The sequence below is a fragment of the Pinus tabuliformis genome, chromosome 7 (genome assembly GCF_031772625.1).
Source record: "Pinus tabuliformis cultivar Carrire ecotype Pingquan chromosome 7, CPIR1, whole genome shotgun sequence".
Lineage (NCBI taxonomy): Eukaryota > Viridiplantae > Streptophyta > Pinopsida > Pinales > Pinaceae > Pinus > Pinus tabuliformis.
In genome coordinates, this window is record NC_142293.1 from 1,682,316,268 (window position 1) to 1,682,337,421 (window position 21,154).

At 34.5% G+C, this 21,154-nt stretch overlaps 1 pseudogene; it reads left to right on the plus strand.

Annotated features, from left to right (window-relative positions):
• The first annotated feature begins 1,827 nt into the window (after positions 1–1,827).
• On the plus strand, positions 1,828–11,612 carry LOC149254949 (endoglucanase 8-like; annotated as a pseudogene).
• Positions 11,613–21,154: the final 9,542 nt, after the last annotated feature.

Below are 21,154 nucleotides of genomic sequence, written 5' to 3' on the forward strand. Positions count from 1 at the left end.
AGACTTGTGTATTCTCCATTGTAGGCAGCCATGGTTGAGCGATGAAAGCTCAGGTTGTTGGCCGGCTTGGCTGTGTTTTAGCTAAGGACAATAATAGATCTATTGTTGGTTGGTTTTTCCCCCAATTGGGGTTTTCCACATAATCATGGTGTACATGGTTTGAATGTGTATTTCTTAATTGTTATATTTATTTCTCTTGAACCCTAACACAATATAGTTTGTTTTGGTATATGCCTCATAAACTCATGGAGCAATTGAGCTCTCGACACCATTCTTTAATAAAGAATTGTATGTGGTGAGAAAACTGGTACCGTGGAAGAATGGATTTATGTATTCACAATTGACCCATTGGCATGTTCTTAATTTTGTTCATGGTAAATGGCAATCATAAAAATTTTACTTATTTTTTCTCTACTACTCTTTCCTTTACTGAGTTTCGTTTGCAACATGTGGTGCAATTACTCGTTTAGAATCCTTGTATCATATCAGATTATGGCATGTCTAAAAAAATACATCTCTGTAAACCTATAATAACTTGTTATATTCTCTTCTTTTAATTATTAAACAATTACAACTCAAATTCAAATGTTAAGCTTCACTAACTTCTTTTTGAGTGAAATTATTTCTATAATATGTTATTAAACTTTATGTTATTCATCTTGTTTTTACAATTATATGAATATTCCAAGAGTTTTAAGAGTTTTGGTGTTTGGAATCCATTTGCAGCAGTCCCACCCGTATTTGTTAAATATCTTCCAACTTATTACTTTACTTAAAATACAAACCTAAAAATAATTTAATTATAAAATTTACTAAATAAAAATTTGTAAAAAAACCATTATACAAAATATGGAATGAGATATTACATGGTATCTGCATTTTCTGTCACATTTACAAAAACTATTAGAATGTAAATAAAAGCTTCCGGTTTTGAAATTAAACTTTAGACCTCTTCTCTATAACTTCATAAGGCTGATAGAATGTATATTAGAACTCTAAATTTTAAAAATGGATCCATTAAAATTTTAAAATTAAATTTGTTATCTTTTTAATTTACGAAATTATAACTTTAATTACATACATTTAAATTTGTTCTTTAATTTTACGGGTTTTGAAATAGTTAATATTTCGTATATTAATAGAAACGCTCACAGTGCCGATCTTATAGGCAACGGTAGTTAGTTTATATTCCGTTTGTGTGGAAAAATTAAATATTCAATAAATATTCTAGTCTGTGTAGAAAAACTAACTTGGTTATCTTCCTTGTGTTTCTTGAAACTTTAACATTAATTTTACGGGTTTTGAAATAGTTAATATTTCGTATATTAATAGAAACGCTCACAGTGCCGATCTAATAGGCAACGGTAGTTAGTTTATATTCCGTTTGTGTGGAAAAATTAAATATTCAATAAATATTCTAGTCTGTGTAGAAAAATTAACTTGGTTATCTTCCTTGTGTTTCTTGAAACTTTAACATTTACTCGTTAATAGTACTGTGAGGAAATGGTGATGAGGCAACCTTATACACTGACTTACCATTCAGTTAATATTTTCCTGGAATTTCCGTCGTTTCATGTCCAACTGACACCCACAAGACTTCTCTACCCTTCAAAATAAGCACCGCATCAAACCTGCATGCAAGACTTCTTTGTCCTGCAAAACCTCTACAATACCCACATCAAACATGCATGCAAACAAAGAGACCGAATCCCCTTTATGTTTCTATTCTTCATTACACGTTGGTTGCGTGAGACTACAAATATATATACGCATCAACTTTTGCAGATATTTATTTTTGTACCCATTTACTGATCAATTGCAGCAGAAATGGGTTACAGGGTTACCGTGGAAAGGTTTGTGTGTATAATTCTTGCTACTGTGCTGTCTGCTCATCATCAGTTTGTGTTGGGTGAGTTTGACTACAAAGATGCTCTGCATAAATCTATTTTGTTTCTGGAGGCTCAACGTTCAGGAAAACTGTCCAGCAGTAGCAACAGGATAAGCTGGAGAGGAGATTCTGGTCTAACAGACGGACAAATCCAAAATGTAATAGCAATATTTTCTCATTTTGGTATTGCCATCTGTTCCGGATTGTTTTAGAAACGTTGTCTCCTAAATGTTTTAGAAGTGTTGTTAATCATACCCAAAACGGCAAAATAACGACGTTGATCTTATCAATGCGAAAATAACGAGGGTATCTATTTTGGCGAAAACGATTGATACTCCACCCACAACTTATTTAGATCAAACAATTGATCTCTCGGAATTGTTGAAGTTATAATTTCAACGCAGCCCAAAAACCACCGAACGAAACCACAAAACCGCCCAGAAGCATATCGCACCGCTTTTCCGGAAAAGTTGTTTCCGTATTCTTGGCTCCGATGCGATTTGGTGCAGACGCGTGTCATTCACCTGACATCAGCCAACGTAATTTATCGGAAGATAAAGTTCTGTAGCATGAGGCCTTCCGATATCTTTCTCCACCGTCGGATCTACTCCCGTGTTCTCCGTCGTTGATCAATTGAAGCTGCATACCAACAAACGTCAAATCAATGCATTGCGTGGAGTAAAAGACTTATGGTTTGACCGCCGAATGAATGAATTTATGTGTTGTTCGTAGTTTTTAGGTAGATGCTTTTAATAATGTTATGGGCACGTTTCAATATTTTTTATAGAGCACGTAAGTTTTGTATGTAAAAGGAATGGCACATTTAAAGATAGGTATGGTCGTTTTTATGTAAAGTAATATTTAAAAGAGGGAGGTCGTATATTTGTTTTTTGAGTGTGTTGACTGTTTTTAATGAATGTATGTATGGCACATGGGAGGCAATGAAAAAGGTGTGTGTTCGCAGCAGCGAAAAAGAATGAGAGAGATGTATGCACAGCAGTGCGAAGAAATTACAATGAACAGGTTGTAATGTTTTTGGGTGGCATTTTGTAAAACATAAGTGTAAGAGAAAACCATGTGTGGTTTTGCACAGCAGTGCATAAAGAAAATGGTGGAGCGAGTTTTTGTAAGTCTGTGTAAGTTTTGTTTTTACAGCAGTATGTAAAATTGTTTTACACCAGTAAATGTGAACGGAGGTTTTACAGCAGTAAATGTTAATGGGAATTTTTTTTAGCAGTGTAAATTCTCATATGGAGACAGAGTGAATGTTTTTTTTGTTTTAATGAATAGAAATCTTTTATGGTGGTGAAATACTCTGTTCCTCAGTGAAATTTTTTTTTAAGCTTCTCTGTGCACAAGAGGATCCTGTGGAGGTAAAACAGAGCATTGCATCTGTGTGTTTGAATCTTGGTTTTTGGTATTTTCTCCATGTAAAAATACCCAACAGTGGTATCAGAGCAGGACCAGGCTCTTTAAAGAAGTTAAAGAAGCTGAAGGGAGAAGGTTGTTGCTGCAGCAAAACTTCTCAGGCAGACAGAAGACTCAGACATCAAAGGATTCAGGTATTTCAAAAGTTTTTTTTGTGTTGCTGAAGAAGCAGTGATTTGTTTTAAATACACAGTCAAGGAATGGCCAGCACAAGCACTGGCATGAGTATGTTTAACACCCAGCTCCCACAGTTTAATGGGAAGAACTATGACTACTGGTCAATAACTATGAGAGCCCTGTTTGCCTCTCAAGATTTATGGGAAATAGTTGAAGATGGTTTTGAAGAACCAGCAGATGAAACTGAGTTCAATGCATTAACTCAGGGAGAGAGAGATCTCCTGAAGAGCAATAGGAAGAAGGATGCAAAGGCCATTTTATTGTTGCATCTAGCAGTAGACCAGAGTATATTTCCAAGGATAGCAGCAGCTAAAACATCAAATGAAGCATGGCAAACCCTCAAGACAGCCTATCAAGGCATGGAGAGAGTGAAGATAGCAAAACTACAATTGCTGAGAAAGGATTTTGAGAAATTGAACATGAAGGAGTCAGATAACATTGACTCATTCTTCACTCATGTGATTGGTGTAATCACACAAATGAGAACTCATGGAGAAACCATTGAAGATAGAAGAATAGTGGAGAAAATATTGAGGGTCTTACCCTCAAGGTTTGATGCCATAGTCACCACCATTGAAGAGACAAAGGATCTCTCAAACTATTCAGTTGATGAGCTACATGCATCACTGATAACACATGAGCAGAGGTTGAGTAGGAATGAAAACTCATCTCTTGAGCAAGCCTTCAAGACCCAGATGTCCTTTGGAAGAGGAAGAGGTCAAGGCAGAGGAAACCGAAGAGGAAGAGGCAGAAGCCAGAACAGAGGTGGAAGGAACAGCCCATCAAATGCACAAGGAAGAGGCAGCAATCCAAATCAGAACCAAGGTCAAGGCAGCAGCCAACAAAGAGATCAGTATCAGGCTCAAGGACAAAGGTATGATAAATCTAATGTTCAATGCTATTATTGCAAAAAGTATGGACATTATGCTAGTGATTGTAGAAAGAAACAACATGATAAGAACAACAGACAAAATGCAAATGTTACAAGAGAAAATAGCAGTCAAGACAATGTCTTGTTAGCTTGTAACATGGCTGAAACACATAGTGAGGACATATGGTTTTTAGACTCAGGTTGCAGCAACCATATGACAGGGAATATAGCCCTCTTTTCAGCCTTAAATCAGAATTTGAAATCAGAGGTCACACTAGGAACTGATTGTAAAGTGTCTGTTATGGGAAAAGGGGAGGTAAAAATATTTACAAAACAAGGAGAAAGGAAAACCATAGCAGATGTCTACTATGTCCCCGGAATGAGATGTAACCTATTGAGTGTTGGACAGCTTATCCAAAAGGGTTACAATGTTTACTTTGAAAATGATGTGTGCACCATCAAGGACATACCACCCAGCAAAAGATGCATTGCTGAAGTGAAGATGACAAGGAACAGGATGTTCCCTCTCCGGATCAGGGCAGACTTGAAGAACAAAAGGGAAATGGCAGCAGTCACCCAAGAGGCCTTCCAAAGCGTGCCAAAGGATGAGAACTGGTTATGGCACTTGAGATTCGGGCATCTAAATTTTGGAGGTCTAAACTTATTGAGCAGAAAAGGAATGGTAAAGGGATTACCATTGATAGAGAAACCGGACAGCCTATGTGAAGGCTGCATTTTGGGAAAACAACATAGAGAAAGTTTTCCATCAGGGAAGAGCATAAGGGCAAAGTCAACCTTAGAGATTATCCACTCAGATTTGTGTGGACCAATGCAAGCTCCATCATTAGCTGGCAGCCTATATTTCTTGACATTCATTGATGATTTTACAAGAAAGACTTGGATATATTTTCTCAAGAACAAAAGTGAAGTCTTTGAGAAATTCCAAAATTTCAAAGCACTTGTGGAGAACGAAAGCGGGCTGCACATAAAAGTATTGAGAACTGATAGAGGAGGTGAGTATATCTCAAATGAATTCCTAAAGTTTTGTAGAGAAAATGGAATTCATAAGCAATTTACAGCAAGGTACACTCCGCAGCAAAATGGAGTTGTTGAAAGGAAGAATAGGACCATCATGGATATGGCGAGGAGCATGATGAAGGCAAAGAATTTGCCAAATGAGTATTGGGCTGAAGCTGTACATTGTGCAGTGTATATTCTGAACAGGTGTCCTACAAAAGCAGTCATGAACAAAGTGCCAGAAGAAGCATGGAGTGGGAGAAAGCAAGGAGTCACCCACATGAGAGTTTTTGGGTGTGTGGCGTATGCACACATACCAGATCAGCTAAGGAGGAAGTTGGACAGCAAAGGGGAGAAATGCATCTTCATTGGATACAGTGATGAATCCAAAGCCTACAAGATGTACATCCCATCTACCAAGAAGTTCTTTGTCAGCAGAGATGTTCAATTTATTGAAGAGGAAGCTTGGGATGCAAGCATAGAGAAAACAGTGAATGTCAAGAACTGTTTGTCTCATGATGAGGATGAAGAGGAGGTGGCTGAAATGCATCCCCAAACAGCAGCGCCAACACAAGGACAGCAAGGGACACCATTGAGGATCAATGAGAGTGCTTCTCCAAGCACACCACAAGGAGGAAATTCAAGTGCATCTTCAAGCACTTGCACACAATGTGAAAGAGGTAAGAAGTTTAGAAATCTAAGTGATATTTATGATGAAGGAATGAATTCCTTATTTGCCTTGTATTGTCATGTTGATGATCCTATTCATTTCGAGGAAGCAATTAAAGATAGGAAATGGATAGAAGCTATGGATGAGGAGATGAATGCCATAGAGAGAAACAAAACATGGGATTTGGTCGAGTTACCAAAAGGCAAAGAAGTCATTGGTGTGAAATGGGTCTACAAGACCAAGAGCAATGTTGAAGGCAAAATAGAAAGGCACAAGGCAAGGCTGGTTGTCAAGGGGTACAAGCAGCAGTATGGAAGAGATTATGAGGAGACTTTCGCACCGGTTGCAAGAATGGAAACCGTGAGAGCAGTGCTGTCCATAGCAGCACAAAACAAATGGAAAGTCTACCAAATGGATGTGAAATCAGCATTCCTAAATGGAGTGTTAATGGAAGAGGTTTATGTGGAACAACCTCTAGGATATGAGAAGAAAGGTGAAGAGCACAAAGTGTGCAAATTGAAGAAAGCTCTTTATGGGCTGAAGCAAGCGCCAAGAGCATGGTACAGCCGGATAGATTCATATCTATTGGATAATGAATTTGACAAATGTGAAGGAGAACCCACAGTCTACATCAAGGAAAAGGATGGTAAAATTTTAATTGTTGTCTTGTATGTAGATGATGTTATTTTCACTGGAAATGATATTTATCTTATTGAGAATTTTAAATCAGTCATGAAGGATGAATTTGAAATGACTGACATGGGTTTGTTGAGATACTTCTTAGGCATAGAAGTAGATCAAAATGAAAAAGGAATTTTTATATCTCAAGCAAGATATGTAAATCAAGTTTTGGGCAGATTTAATATGGAAGAATGCAAGGGAGCGATCACTCCCACAGTAATGGGATTAAAGCTCAGCAGAGAGGACAGCAGCAAGGATTTTGATCCTAGCTTGTATAAAAGCATTGTAGGCAGCCTTATGTATTTAACAGCAACTAGGCCTGATTTAATGTATGCTGTTAGTTTGATTTCCAGATTTATGGAGAGGCCAAAGGAGGCACATTGGCAGGCAGCAAAAAGAATTTTAAGGTATGTCAAAGGTACCAAAAGGTTTGGAATTCTATATCATGCCTCAGAACATTCAGATTTGGTTGGATACACTGATAGCGATTGGGCTGGAAGTGTAGATGATCGGAAGAGCACTTCCGGTTATGTATTTCATATGGGTTCAGGAGCCATTTCATGGGCTTCTAAGAAGCAGTCCATTGTAGCATTGTCTACAGCAGAGGCTGAATATGTGGCAGCTACAGCAGCAGCATGTAGTGTGGATGAGAAGAATGTTGAGAAGCTTAGGCCAAGAGCAGGCAAATGCGACAGTGATCTTTTGTGACAATAGCTCAGCTATTGCATTGTCAAAGAATTCAGTGTTTCATAAGAGAACGAAACACATTGATACAAGGTTTCACTACATCAGAGAATTGGTGAACAATGGAGAAATTGTCTTGGAACATTGCAGGACTCAAGAACAGGTTGCGGACATCTTGACAAAGCCGCTGGATCAGAGAAGCTTTGAATTTTTAAGAAAGTGTCTCGGTATGACCGAATGGCCAGCAGTTGAAATTAAAGGGGAGTGTTGAAGTTATAATTTCAACGCAGCCCAAAAACCACCGAACGAAACCACAAAACCGCCCAGAAGCATATCGCACCGCTTTTCCGGAAAAGTTGTTTCCGTATTCTTGGCTCCGATGCGATTTGGTGCAGACGCGTGTCATTCACGTGACATCATCCAATGTAATTTATCGGAAGATAAAGTTCTGTAGCATGAGGCCTTCCGATATCTTTCTCCACCGTCGGATCTACTCCCGTGTTCTCCGTCGTTGATCGATTGAAGCTGCATACCAACAAACGTCAAATCAATGCATTGTGTGGAGTAAAAGACTTATGGTTTGACCGCCGAATGAATGAATTTATGTGTTGTTCGTAGTTTTTAGGTAGATGCTTTTAATAATGTTATGGGCACGTTTCAATATTTTTTATAGAGCACGTAAGTTTTGTATGTAAAAGGAATGGCACATTTAAAGATAGGTATGGTCGTTTTTATGTAAAGTAATATTTAAAAGAGGGAGGTCGTATATTTGTTTTTTGAGTGTGTTGACTTTTTTTAATGAATGTATGTATGGCACACGGGAGGCAATGAAAAAGGTGTGTGTTCGCAGCAGCGAAAAAGAATGAGAGAGATGTATGCACAGCAGTGTGAAGAAATTACAATGAACAGGTTGTAATGTTTTTGGGTGGAATTTTGTAAAACATAGGTGTAAGAGAAAACCATGTGTGGTTTTGCACAGCAGTGCATAAAGAAAATGGTGGAGCGAGTTTTTGTAAGTCTGTGTAAGTTTTGTTTTTACAGCAGTATGTAAAATTGTTTTACACCAGTAAATGTGAACGGAGGTTTTACAGTAGTAAATGTTAATGGGAATATTTTTTAGCAGTGTAAATTCTCATATGGAGACAGAGTGAATGTTTTTTTTGTTTTAATGAATAGAAATCTTTTATGGTGGTGAAATACTCTGTTCCTCAGTGAAATTTTTTTTTAAGCTTCTCTGTGCACAAGAGGATCCTGTGGAGGTAAAACAGAGCATTGCATCTGTGTGTTTGAATCTTGGTTTTTGGTATTTTCTCCATGTAAAAATACCCAACATGAATTGATTTCTCAGCACTATCAGATTTCTGGATATTATGAGAATATACAATTAAGTTATTAACATAAAGATCCCCCGCAACCCACCTACAATGTGAATTCTTACTCCAGTATTATGAGTTATGAGTTTGCAACAACTTGATTTCTATCAACATTCTCTGTCCATATAAATTAGGAATTGATTATTTGGTCCAGATCTTCAAGAAGTCTGGAAAGATACAATGATGTTCAACATGGCTTTTACTGTGTATTTATGTAGGTGGATTTGGTGGGCGGTTACTACGACGCTGGGGATAATGTGAAGTATGGGTTTGCGATGGCTTTCACCGTTACCATGCTGGCATGGGGAGCCCTTCAGTACAGAGATGAACTTGCAGCAGCTGGAGAGTTGGAGAACGTTAGGGATGCCATTAAGTGGGGAACAGATTATTTCATCAAAGCAAGCGCCACCGAAAACCAGCTGTGGGTTCAGGTGAATTAATTGCCATCCCAACTAAATTTACTCATGGATCACAACAAAATTTACTATGGATCACAACAAATGGCAATTATGAATTTAGTTATGGTTTTGTTTTTAGGTGGGAGATCCAACTGCAGACCATAACTGTTGGGAGAACCCAGAGAGGATGGACACTCCAAGGACTTTGTAAAGAATAGATACATCCACTCACGGGACAGAAATTGCAGCAGAGACTGCTGCAGCATTGGCTGCTTCCTCCGTCGTCTTTGCAGCCATTGACAAACCTTATTCCATTCTCCTACTCCAAAGAGCTACTTTGGTATAAGATTATACGTATTCTAAAATCACTTATACTGTGTTATTGGTTTAGAACAGCGATTGCAGATTTGAGAGATATTGAGATATTTTAGAATCCTACTGTACTGTTAGGAAAAAGGTCAATGGTTTAATTTCTTTTCACTATTATATACTATTTTTAGAATTTACAGTCCAGATAACTTTAGTAATTAAAACAAACATATGATAGGAAACAATTTCTTTTCACTGTTTTATTCTATTCTTAGAATTTACAATTTAGATAACTTTAGCAACTTATGATATGTCATATTTGTTTGTAGATGAATGTTTTTTTATAACTTTTATTTTAAATTTAATTTAATGTCTCCATTTTTGGAATATTTTGGGATCAGGGAAATAGCGGTGAGATTACTTATTTGAGGTTGCCTACGTTTTTTATGATTCCAAAATATTCCAAAAATCTTTCAAAAATGCCCATTTTTAACATGTCTATGAAATTCATGTCTTAGATTCAAAATTGAAAATTAAATTAATGAATTGTCTTCTCCAACATTTTAAAATACTCATATAATTGAATATTAATTTAGTGCAGCTCTTTCGTTCATGTGTTAGATTCAAAATTGAGAATTAATTTAATGAATTTTATTCTCCAACTTTTTATGATACTCATGTAATTGAATATGTCATTTAGTACAGCTCTTTCGTTTCGCTGACCAGTACCGGGGAACATATCATGGAGAATGCCCTTTCTATTGCTCTGTCTCGGGCTATGATGTATCTTTCCTTAACATTATTAATTTTACTTCCTTTTTTACTTCATACTATTATTTATTTAAACTACAGAGTGAGTAACTTCTTGAAGTCTTCTTATTATTCCTCTACTAACTAACTTACAGGACGAGCTTGCATGGGCAGCGGTGTGGCTATATAGAGCAACTGGATTGCCATATTATACCAAATACATACTCCACCAAAATTTTTGTACTTCCAATGAGTATGAGTTCAATTGGGATCTCAAATGTGCAGGAGTTCAAATCCACCTGTCTAGTGTAAGTCCATATTCACATAAACATATGAATCACCAAATGTTCAATTTAGAAAAAGTTTAAGACTGACCACTTGACCCTCAACTGACCACATCTTCATAAAAATTAATAAACCTGGCAGCTATATCTCTCCGGAGAAACCAACCTGGAAGTTTTCAGAGGCCAAGCAGAAGTGTTCCTCTGCTCAGTTCTTCCACAAAGTCCTCAATTCAAAAATTCCATCACACCAGGTAAATGGAAGTTTCTCCCTGTCATGCTCCGAGTTTCAAAATTAGGCTCATCAACAGTGTTTGTATCTGTTGAGTTTCAAAATTAAGCTCATTAACAGTGTTTTTATCTGTTTCACTTGTACAGGAGGTTTGTTGTTTGTCAGAGATGGTGCAAATAAACAATATGCTACTGGCACATCATTCCTTGCATAAGTTTACAGTGACTTACTGTCATGATATAAGAAATACCTGCAATGTGGCGATCAAACATATGAACCAAGCATTCTTATTGCATTTACCAAACAACAAGTACACATACATATTATAATTTTTTAAGTGTTGCAAAATATTTAATTAATGAGGAGAAGAATTGAGCACACTTGTATATCCATTCCAGCTTTCTCAGAGTATAAGAGATTCAGAGTTAAATAAATTTGATTTTTTGTTTTTTCATATCATAATTTGAAAAAGCAAGCAAAGTAGTAGCTAACAAATCCACTTTGTATATGTAAATTGCAGGTGGATTACATTTTGGGAAAGAATCCTGCTGATATGTCTTTCATGGTGGGTTTTGGTGACAAATATCCACAGCAAGCTCACCACAGAGGGTCCTCAATAGTTTCGATATACGAGGATTCCAGAAAGATATCATGTACCGAAGGTTTCACTTTGTGGTTCAACAGAGAAGCACCAAACCCAAATGAATTAACAGGTGCAGTTGTGGGAGGGCCTGATCGCTATGACGGGTTTGAGGATAGCAGGGCTGATTCCACCAAGCTTGAGCCCACGACGTATATCAATGCTCCTCTCGTGGGAGTCCTGGCTAAGCTCCACAACAACATCATGGAATAATCAACATAACAGGGCCGATTCGTGCAAGCTTGAGCCCACAATTTATATCAATGATCCTCTTGTGGGAGTCCTGGCTAAGATCCACAGCATCAGCATTTCCATTCGAAATTTATTTATTTTTCATATCACTTGATCTAATTTGTTTCCTATTATTTCATAAAAGTGCCAAAAAAATTATTGAAAAATTCTTGGTAATGAGATCCAAATCAAAGAGTTAAAAGCGTTGATCATATGGGTGTTTTTAAAGATTTTGATTAAATTCAGATGCAAGAAATTTGAATCTGGATCATGTATACACATTGCTAATATAATTTTATGAGCTCTCAATTCCTTAAATCTAGATATAGAGGAATTGTTGATATATTATTTGTATTTGGATCTGGATAAGATAAATTATGTCTTAAAAAAAACTTTCATAACTTAGATCATATATATTAGGATTTGGATCAAACTTAATATATCATTATTTGAAATTTCCAAATCCTTGATACTAGATATCCAAATCCAAATCTTTCTTTCACCTAATATTCCATAGATTTGAAATAACATGGTGGACAATGAAATGAATCTTACCAAATTTTTAGTGCATTTATGATGACATGTAATATGACATGCCATGTTGACATGTCATATTACATGTCATCCCATATGGCCAATGACTGATTTAATTTATTAAGCATACTAATGACTTGGTATGATCACATATACATTGACATGGTAGTTTTGACATAGGTGTTAAAAGTATTCACATTTCATGAATTCATTGTATCTGGATAAGTAATGATTTAATGGAATTTATTGTGGTGTTATGCATTCTAAATTTTATTTTCTATCTAACTATATGGAACTATGAATTTGTTTTGAATTTTTTCATATGTATTATTTGTATAAGGATCCCGGTCATTTATTTTCTCACTTCATTCTTCCTAATTCCATAATATTCATTTCCACTTCAAGTACCTGGATCAAGAATTTTATATAAGTATTTGGATATTGACAATACATATATGGATTAAATTTTATAGGCCTTATAAAAGTCTTATGGATACTGAGGTATCCACTTTGTTTCTCACATTCAGATTGTTTCGTTTAGTCCATGTTACTTGTGAAGTTCTTCTCCATGTTAGATTAAACTACTCAGCTATTCGTGGGCTAAACAATGGATTATTAGAGATAATCATGTATGGAATCTACTAGACACTGGCATGCTTTTGCTGACGTGTCATCTACCATAGTATTGCTATCCATTACATATTTTCAGATCCCAAATTTTTGTATACTAGTCTAGTATATGATTGAGATTAAAAGAATACACTGTAGCCCATATTGCATAATATTGTGCAAATGAATTATGTTAGGTGAAGGATAACTTATAAACTCTTTGTAACCATTTCACCCAATGAATATGGGATTAATATTGGAATCTATTATTTGTTTATGATTACTTGCGTAAATATATAATTATTTAACTATTAACATACTAGCTATTACTTTTGTACATTTGGCAAATCTTTTCAAGACCGAAATAATCTGAATGATAAAGAAAATAGAAAGAATAAGAGAATAAAATAAATAATAGAAAAATAAGGAGAAAAAAACCTACTTGCATACAAATAAACACTATGACATATTCAAAATCTTGAATCAAATACAAATATCCTTATAACAAATTACAATGTGTTACTAACCATAAGATTTTTTAAAATGGAAAATTATATCGACATCATTGTTTGAAAGGAAGAATCGTATGCTTTTATCAAACATTTTTCATAAGAAATATTAAAATTAGACTTCGAAAGTGGAATTTGTTGTAACAAAAAGAAGATAAAATTGAATGTACTTTATTAATTATGTCATTTAAGAGGAAGTTCTTTTCAGAAACAAAGAGAACGAAAATTTAGATTCCAAAGTTTGTATAATGTTATCAATTCTTAATAAATGTACTTTATTAAGTATCCCATTTAAGAGGATGTTCTTTTGAGAAACAAGGAGATCGAAAATTTAGATTCGAGAGGCTTGTATAATTTTATCAACTCTTACTGATAAATTTCTTAATGATAAATTGAAACGTCATATATCTTTGGAGAAGACTTCTATGGCAATGTGTTGTTATATATTTTGTATTTCTATCAAGGTTTAAGATTTCCATATTCTTATATTTCACAATAAATTTATTTTTCAATTAATATTTCATATTGGATACAAGAATATGTATGTGATTTTTTAAATAAAAATATGTTTTTTAAATATTAATATATTTTTTGTGCTCAATATTTTATTGATTTTATTAATTATTTAATTTAATTTTGTAATTAATTTTTTTTCTTGTGTTTTATCTCAATGCACATGTTTCCAGTTAGGATAGGTAATTAGACATAATATTTCTAACATATACAAGTAGTTAAATTTTATAAATTATAATGTTATTTTTCTAATTTAATTGATATTAAATTTATTCCAACATTTTAGGTGGAAACTATACCAAATGAGAGCAAGTCCAATGGGGACTTGCCATTAAATGATTCTAGCTTGTTGTTGGGGGAATTTTTTTTCTAACAATTAACATGCTAATTTGAACCATAAGTATATTGTTTAAGATGATGTTATCATAAAATAATCAACTATAAATCTAAAGCTAAGATGAATTCACATATACATTTCAAAGTTATTGAATAAAGTTAAATGAATTTGCGTATACATTTCAAAGTTATTGCATGTTATTCAAGCTACTTTTTATAGAGAGTAGAATTTTTAAGATATATATATATATATATATAACAAAAAATACAAATGTTATAGAAATATTCAAACAAATTAAGTGATTGTGTATGATTGTATGTTATTAATACTAATGTAGATCTATGTTGCATCTATTAATCACTAAGTGGAATAAAGGTCAATTGCGACACCAATTTATTTGTGATTAAAAGATTGAGATTTAGATGGATTTATGTGAGTTTATTTCCTTATGACTATTATGGATGATGAAAAAATCAAATTTTATGAACTTTGTTTTTCAATTGAATTTATAAGGATTACAATACATTATACATCTCTCCTATACCACGTTTAAAGTGCACCTGTTTACTCTTGCTGGGAAAATGAAATATGGAGTGCATAATTCTTTACTAATAGTGTTTTTAAATAATAATAATATATTATCATGGTTGTGATGGAATGAATAGCCATATTATCAATGCCTTGGACATGAACATTAGTTTTTTTCCCTTGGAAAAATATGGAGTGCATAACCCTTTACTAATTGTGTTTTTGAATAATAGTAATATATTATCATGGTTGTGATGGAATGAATAGCCATATTATCAATGCCTTGGACATGAACATTAGTTTTTTTCCCTCGGAAAAATTTGGGCAGATCAACCCCGAAGGGAGTCTTTTAAAGCCCGTCGACGAGACTAGCAGGGTCTAACCCCAAGGGTGTCGAGGAGAATTGCTCATGTGACCTCCCGATCGGGGAGGTACTTAAAAGCAAGGACTCAAATATTTGAGCTAACACTTGGGGCTTGGACATGAACATTAGTTGTTTTCAATTCTAGTAAATACAATTGATCTGTGGGAACAAATTTTGATCTCTTCTATGAATCATAGGAAACTACACTCAATCATTCCCAACAAATAACAAATGCTATATCGAATTTATTACTTCACACAACCTTTACATCTAAACTTTATCTATAAAAACAAAATGTTTTAGAGGTATAAATTTAGAAGGAAGCATTAGAAACTCCTATTGAGTTCATGTAGTTGTACCACCATCTTAGATCACAAATTCCACTTGCATTTATTCAATGTAGAGTATCATCCCTTAAGACATCAAAATCCATTATATGTACTTAGAAATAAGTTTAGAATATGAATATAAAAAACCTCATGATGGTCATTTTTATAAGTCCTGTTGAATGTAGAAGACTCTTTCTGGCTTTGCCATGCCAATTAATTCATTTTAGATTCAACTGGAGTTTTTGTGTAGCAAATATATCTTTATAGAAAAACATTTTGAGGGAAATTACACATGCATTTATTCTTTTCAAATTAGTTTTTGTATCATGAGTATGCTATTAATTTCAATTATGTGTGCCAATGTTTCTATATAAATAGTTTCATCTCGTAGACTTTAGTTAATTTATAGCTTCTATCTTCTCATGCCAACTTCTTTAATTCAATTTTAATTCAACTCGGCATACAATATTAGAGCTAAACAATTCCATTCAATTCATTATGCCTTCATCATCAAAGATTCAAAATAGATAGTGTTGATCCATAACATGCACTTGGGATAGATTCCCTTTGGACCCTTTGTGGGTGACTAATTAACCCCAAGATTGCATATTCATATTTAAAACTATGTATTTATAATATATTAAATTATATAATTCAATATTATTTTTATCAGTTTCAATCACAATTGGATATAAACATGTTTTACCCATTTATTTGTGTTTCTTACATATCCAAGCTCGCAAATAATTTAGTTGTTGTACTATATTAATGCAAAAATCTAATTAATATTGTATTTCTGTGTTATTCATTACTAAATTTAGTTAGCTCATTTTTATGATGTGTTTCTTATGATATGCTTTGTTTTAATGAAACATAGAAACAAAAATTGATATTGTATATTAAAATGAGATATGTTTGAGTGCCAATGGAAAACAAAGTGGGCCTAATAATACCCACCCAGCATATAATTTAAACTAAAGAAAGCAGTAAGATATGATATGAGATTGGGTAAACCTAAAATAATGTTGGTATAACAAATACCCATAGTCCAAGTTTTTGTTCTCCATTTCTTAGGTTAAGAAAGAGATGCTTCATGTAATATCATCTGTACATCATTTATACTCTATCAAAGGGAAGAAAATTAACTTGGGTGTTTAGTGACTTCCATTAAATCCAGTCACCAAAAATAATCGTGTATAGTATGGAATTTGAACTTTGGTACTCACATATGATTATACCCTTGAAGGTTCCTGGAACTGTTCACCCATGCTTGACCCACCTTATGATTATATGGTAGCTCTCAGATTATACATCACCTTCCAAGAGCTATTTTCGCCCTGGTATAGACATGGGACACCATTGGGATGTTTAACATTATGGTGAGTTCTTTGATTCCTTGTTACCCCATTGGTATCATACCCTTGGTTGCTAGTTTGCCTCATTTTTTTCCATTCGGTCATTTTTTTGGTGCATTTCCTAAGTTCACTAAACCATTTGAGGGCACAAACCCTTAATATGGGTCCATCGTTACTTAGGATGCCTTAAATAAGGTTCGTAGCTATTTAAATCTATTTGGAAGTTGTTATTTAGTGGTAAATTTTAGTCAAATATCCAATATTTATTGGTTTCTTCCTATTGATCATACCATAAATTTCCTCTAAATGGTATCATGAATGTGAATTAGCAAGTCAGATAATAGAGGGGCATTTCGGGCCTAAATTATCTGCAATATCATAGTAACCAAATCGACAACGTGTAACCAAAATACATAACACACTACTTTTATAGGATTTTGACACTTATTGGAACATGAAAATGTTTCAGGTGAACTTCACAAGTTCACCTTGTTATTAAGTTAAAGGTTCTAATTAGAAATTTATGTTAGGATATTTAGACACTTAGGAGTTATTTGTGCTCAACTTGGTCTAATGTGTCTATTAGGTAGAATCATGTTTCTTTAGTATGAATTAATTGCATCATAATTTGATGGTCATGATGTATTCTAGACATAAAGTAATCTAATGGTTTACATTCTCCTCTATATTAATGACTATTGATCCATGACTTAACACCCAATCGGTCCATAATGTCGATTTAAAGAGCATGGGGGGTCACTGTTAATAATGATTTCATGAGAAATATCTTATGTAAAGTTCTTTCCTTTATCATCACTTAAATTTCCTCTAGTGGCCACATTGACTGGGGATGTGGAGTATTTCCCTCTTTGAGGGTTTCAACCACATAAAAATACAAGAGCTATGATATTTGATCTAGTTGTGTGAGTAGTTATTGAAGGCGTTTGTCTTATATGGAATGAATTATCATCCTGAACATGTATCATAGCATGTTCAAATAGCTACTCTTTTTGTTGATCGATATCTTGAGTTTGTGTTGCCATTTCTAATATTAATTATTTCCATACATTTCTTTTCCTAAACAATTTATTCCATTATGTCTAGAGAATTGGTTTTATTTAATAACACCTTTCCTTTCATAAAGAAAGGTGTCTAGTTTCCCAAGATACAATTTTTTTCATTATGTCCTGAGATATACAATTTAATTACACTTTAAAATAATAATTATAGAGTTCGTTTTCCATTTTTATGTTTATATTCTTAGTTTGATACTCTTTATAATTTACATATTTTTAGTTTGATACTCTTTATAATTTACATTTTCCCGTTTCCCCCCACTCTATAAAATCTTGGCAAATTAGAAGCAGTGTTGAAAATATTTTTCTTAACTACATATTCTCTTTGTAGTGCTCTATGTGATCTCAAAAAATAAAAATAAAAAAGGGAAAACTTGTATTTTTTAGGCAAGTTAATTGATATTTAACCCCATTGTTGTTGAGAATTAGATTTTTTTATTTGTTTTTAACAAAAAATTGTTTGATTTTGGATAAGTATTTTTTTTTGTAAGCATGCACTCTGAGGCAAAGATCCAAGAACACCAACACCAACAATCCTATCCTCCACTACCATTAGTATGTGGTTTGCACTATCTCACTTGGTTAAAAATTACTTTATATAGTAAGAAGTCTTGAGTTCAAATCTCTTTTTAAGTTACATGCAACTCTAGTTTATAAAGTAACTTCATTATAAAAGTGTTTATCACTTGTTTTATAAAACTAGGTGACTTCATAAAGTAATTTTTTTGTATAAGTGAGCTTATAGGTAAAGTTAGTGAGGGTTTTTTTATTATTAAATTTTCACATCATCTACAACCATACACGCGAACTTCTACTTACCGTTTGGTTATTTGTTATCATTATTGCCTTTCTTTTTAATGACATAACCTTCATATTTGAAGCCCATTTTTAGAGCTTTTTTAAATATTCAATTTTTTGAGGGTTTTTTTATTATTAAATTTTCACATCATCTACAACCATACACGTGAACTTCTACTTACCATTTGGTTATTTGTTATCATTATTTCCTTTTTTTAATGACATAACCTTCATATTTGAAGCCCATTTTTAGAGTTTTTTTAAATATTCAATTTTTTCTAGAGATGTCCATTTGGCTAGTCAATTTCAACTTTTGAAACCATATTATAGATATTTTCATATGGCCACTCCAAGTGAAATTTTTCTTACTAGTGTTGTAACATGATTAGTTTTGATTAAACTGCGTGATCAAACAATTTCTACTGTGTATTCTCTGGAATGATTGGATCTCTTGAGATTCACTAGCCAAAAAACATGTAGCCATATGGCTTCATTGTTTTCACCTCATTTGATTGATAGTTGTCTTCAGCATGAATTTGTATTTTGTGTAATTACTGTATGAATAATGTAATCCATGGACAATACATTTTTCCATAAATGGTTTACTTTTCAAAACTGATAAGTAGGGTTTATCATTAGGAGTTAACTGAAATAACAAAAAAGAAATCATAAAAATAGTCCAACAATGCTATTAAAACTGTAATTTTGTTGTGTGTGACATAGAATGCAAGGTAGGGGTGGTGTTCTAATGGCTTCTTATTCTAGTTGTTATTCCTAAGCCTGGATCAGGTTCATGATCCCCTGATCCAACTCATGATCTAACTCAGAAGAGAAAGCCTAAGCCAAAGCCCTCTCCTACACCCAAAAAGAGCTCTCGAGTAGCAACTTCCCCACAGGGTAAGATTTCCCAAGATTAAATTTTGGCTACCAAAATGTTGTTAAAACTTCAATTTTTCAGTGTGACATAGAATGAACAAACTCAAGTTTGGCCAAACAACAAAAGACAATATTGATTATGATTTATTTCTCAAATTTTGTAGAGAATAATATTTTGGCCATTTGGAAGAGGCAGACAAGTTCTTGGAATAATAGAAAGAAAAACATTATAGATATGCTATGTACATCACTAATAAATATCCCCACAAGACAATTACATCTCTCCAACTCTCTTTCTAGAATTTGTATGGTCTTGTATGGGGTCTCTCCAAACCAAATGCCAACAACTTGTATTTATTTCCTAAATGGATGAAGTCTCTCTCTCCTGGCCGAAGTTTGGATTTTGTGTACATCCGTGTTGGTCCTCTAGTAATCATTTCCGTAGTTTACTATCAGATGAATTGATCAACTATATTGATTGTTAGGGAGATGGAAAGGTCCAAGGCAAAAGAATGATCAGTGGTGGGTCAAGTGATGGGTCAATTGCGGCTCATCTATATGAATAAGTGGCACCAATTCCTAATGCACATGTTGATGGAAGATGAGTTTATGGTTGGGTAAAGCTTGGATCTCTGAGCTGTCTCACATTTCAATATGTTAGATAAACTTGACCCTATGGTGGAGTTGAGGTTATGTCAACATTTATGGTTAACAGTTGTGGTTTTGGGCACCTAGTATTGGTGACTCATGGTATTACATGTAGTTGAATCCCTTAAAAGGCTTGTGTATTCTCCATTGTAGGCAGCCATGGTTGAGTGGTGAAAGCTCAGGTTGTTGGCCGACTTGGCTATGTTTTAGCAAGGACAATAATAGATCTATTGTTGGTTGGTTTTTCCCCCAATTGGGGTTTTCCAGATAATCATGGTGTACATGGTTTGAATGTGTATTTCTTGATTGTTATATTTATTTCTCTTGAACCCTAACAAATGGTATGTTGGCAAGGGCCTTGGATAGTTGTTCGAAATGTTCCCATCGACAAAGTGGTGGTGCTGGTTGAAGCAATAGCTCATTGCACAAAACAACAATGTCCGTTGAGTGATGGTTTGATGAGGAGCATGAAGAAAATGAAGTCTCGAGCCTTTGCCAAGCCCTGGGAATATTTTTTGGAAATTTAAATTAAATTTTGAAATTGTAAATTAGATTAAGTTGAGTTAGTCTGAGTGCATGAAGACCAAATCCGCGTGCTATCTGCTGCGTGTATTCTCTGCAGTCCCGTGAAGACCAGAGCCGCGTGCCACCTGCGTGTATACTCTGAGGTCCGGTTTGGTTTGTAAATCGTGAAGAGTGGAGGCTGGAGAAAAACCTTCTGCACGGCGTGAAGAGGAGGCACCGACCTATGTAAAGAGAAAGGAGGACTCAGGAACCTACATACTCTGCATCCAGAATTGGAGTGGAGCGAGGAGGCACCGGCGTGGAGAGAGGAATCTTTGCATGCATCGAGGAGCCTTGACATCTGCGTCAAGGAGGGCACCACTACTGCGTACCCACCAAAGGCGCATTGGAGAATGTTGCCCTGCGTGTGAAGTGTTGCCCCTGAGGGTGAAACCCCTCCATCGTTGACCACGATGCTACTATCGAAGAGAAAGGAGGACGTAGAGGATTACCAGAAAGCCTGTCTGAGTCGAAAACCTGCCTG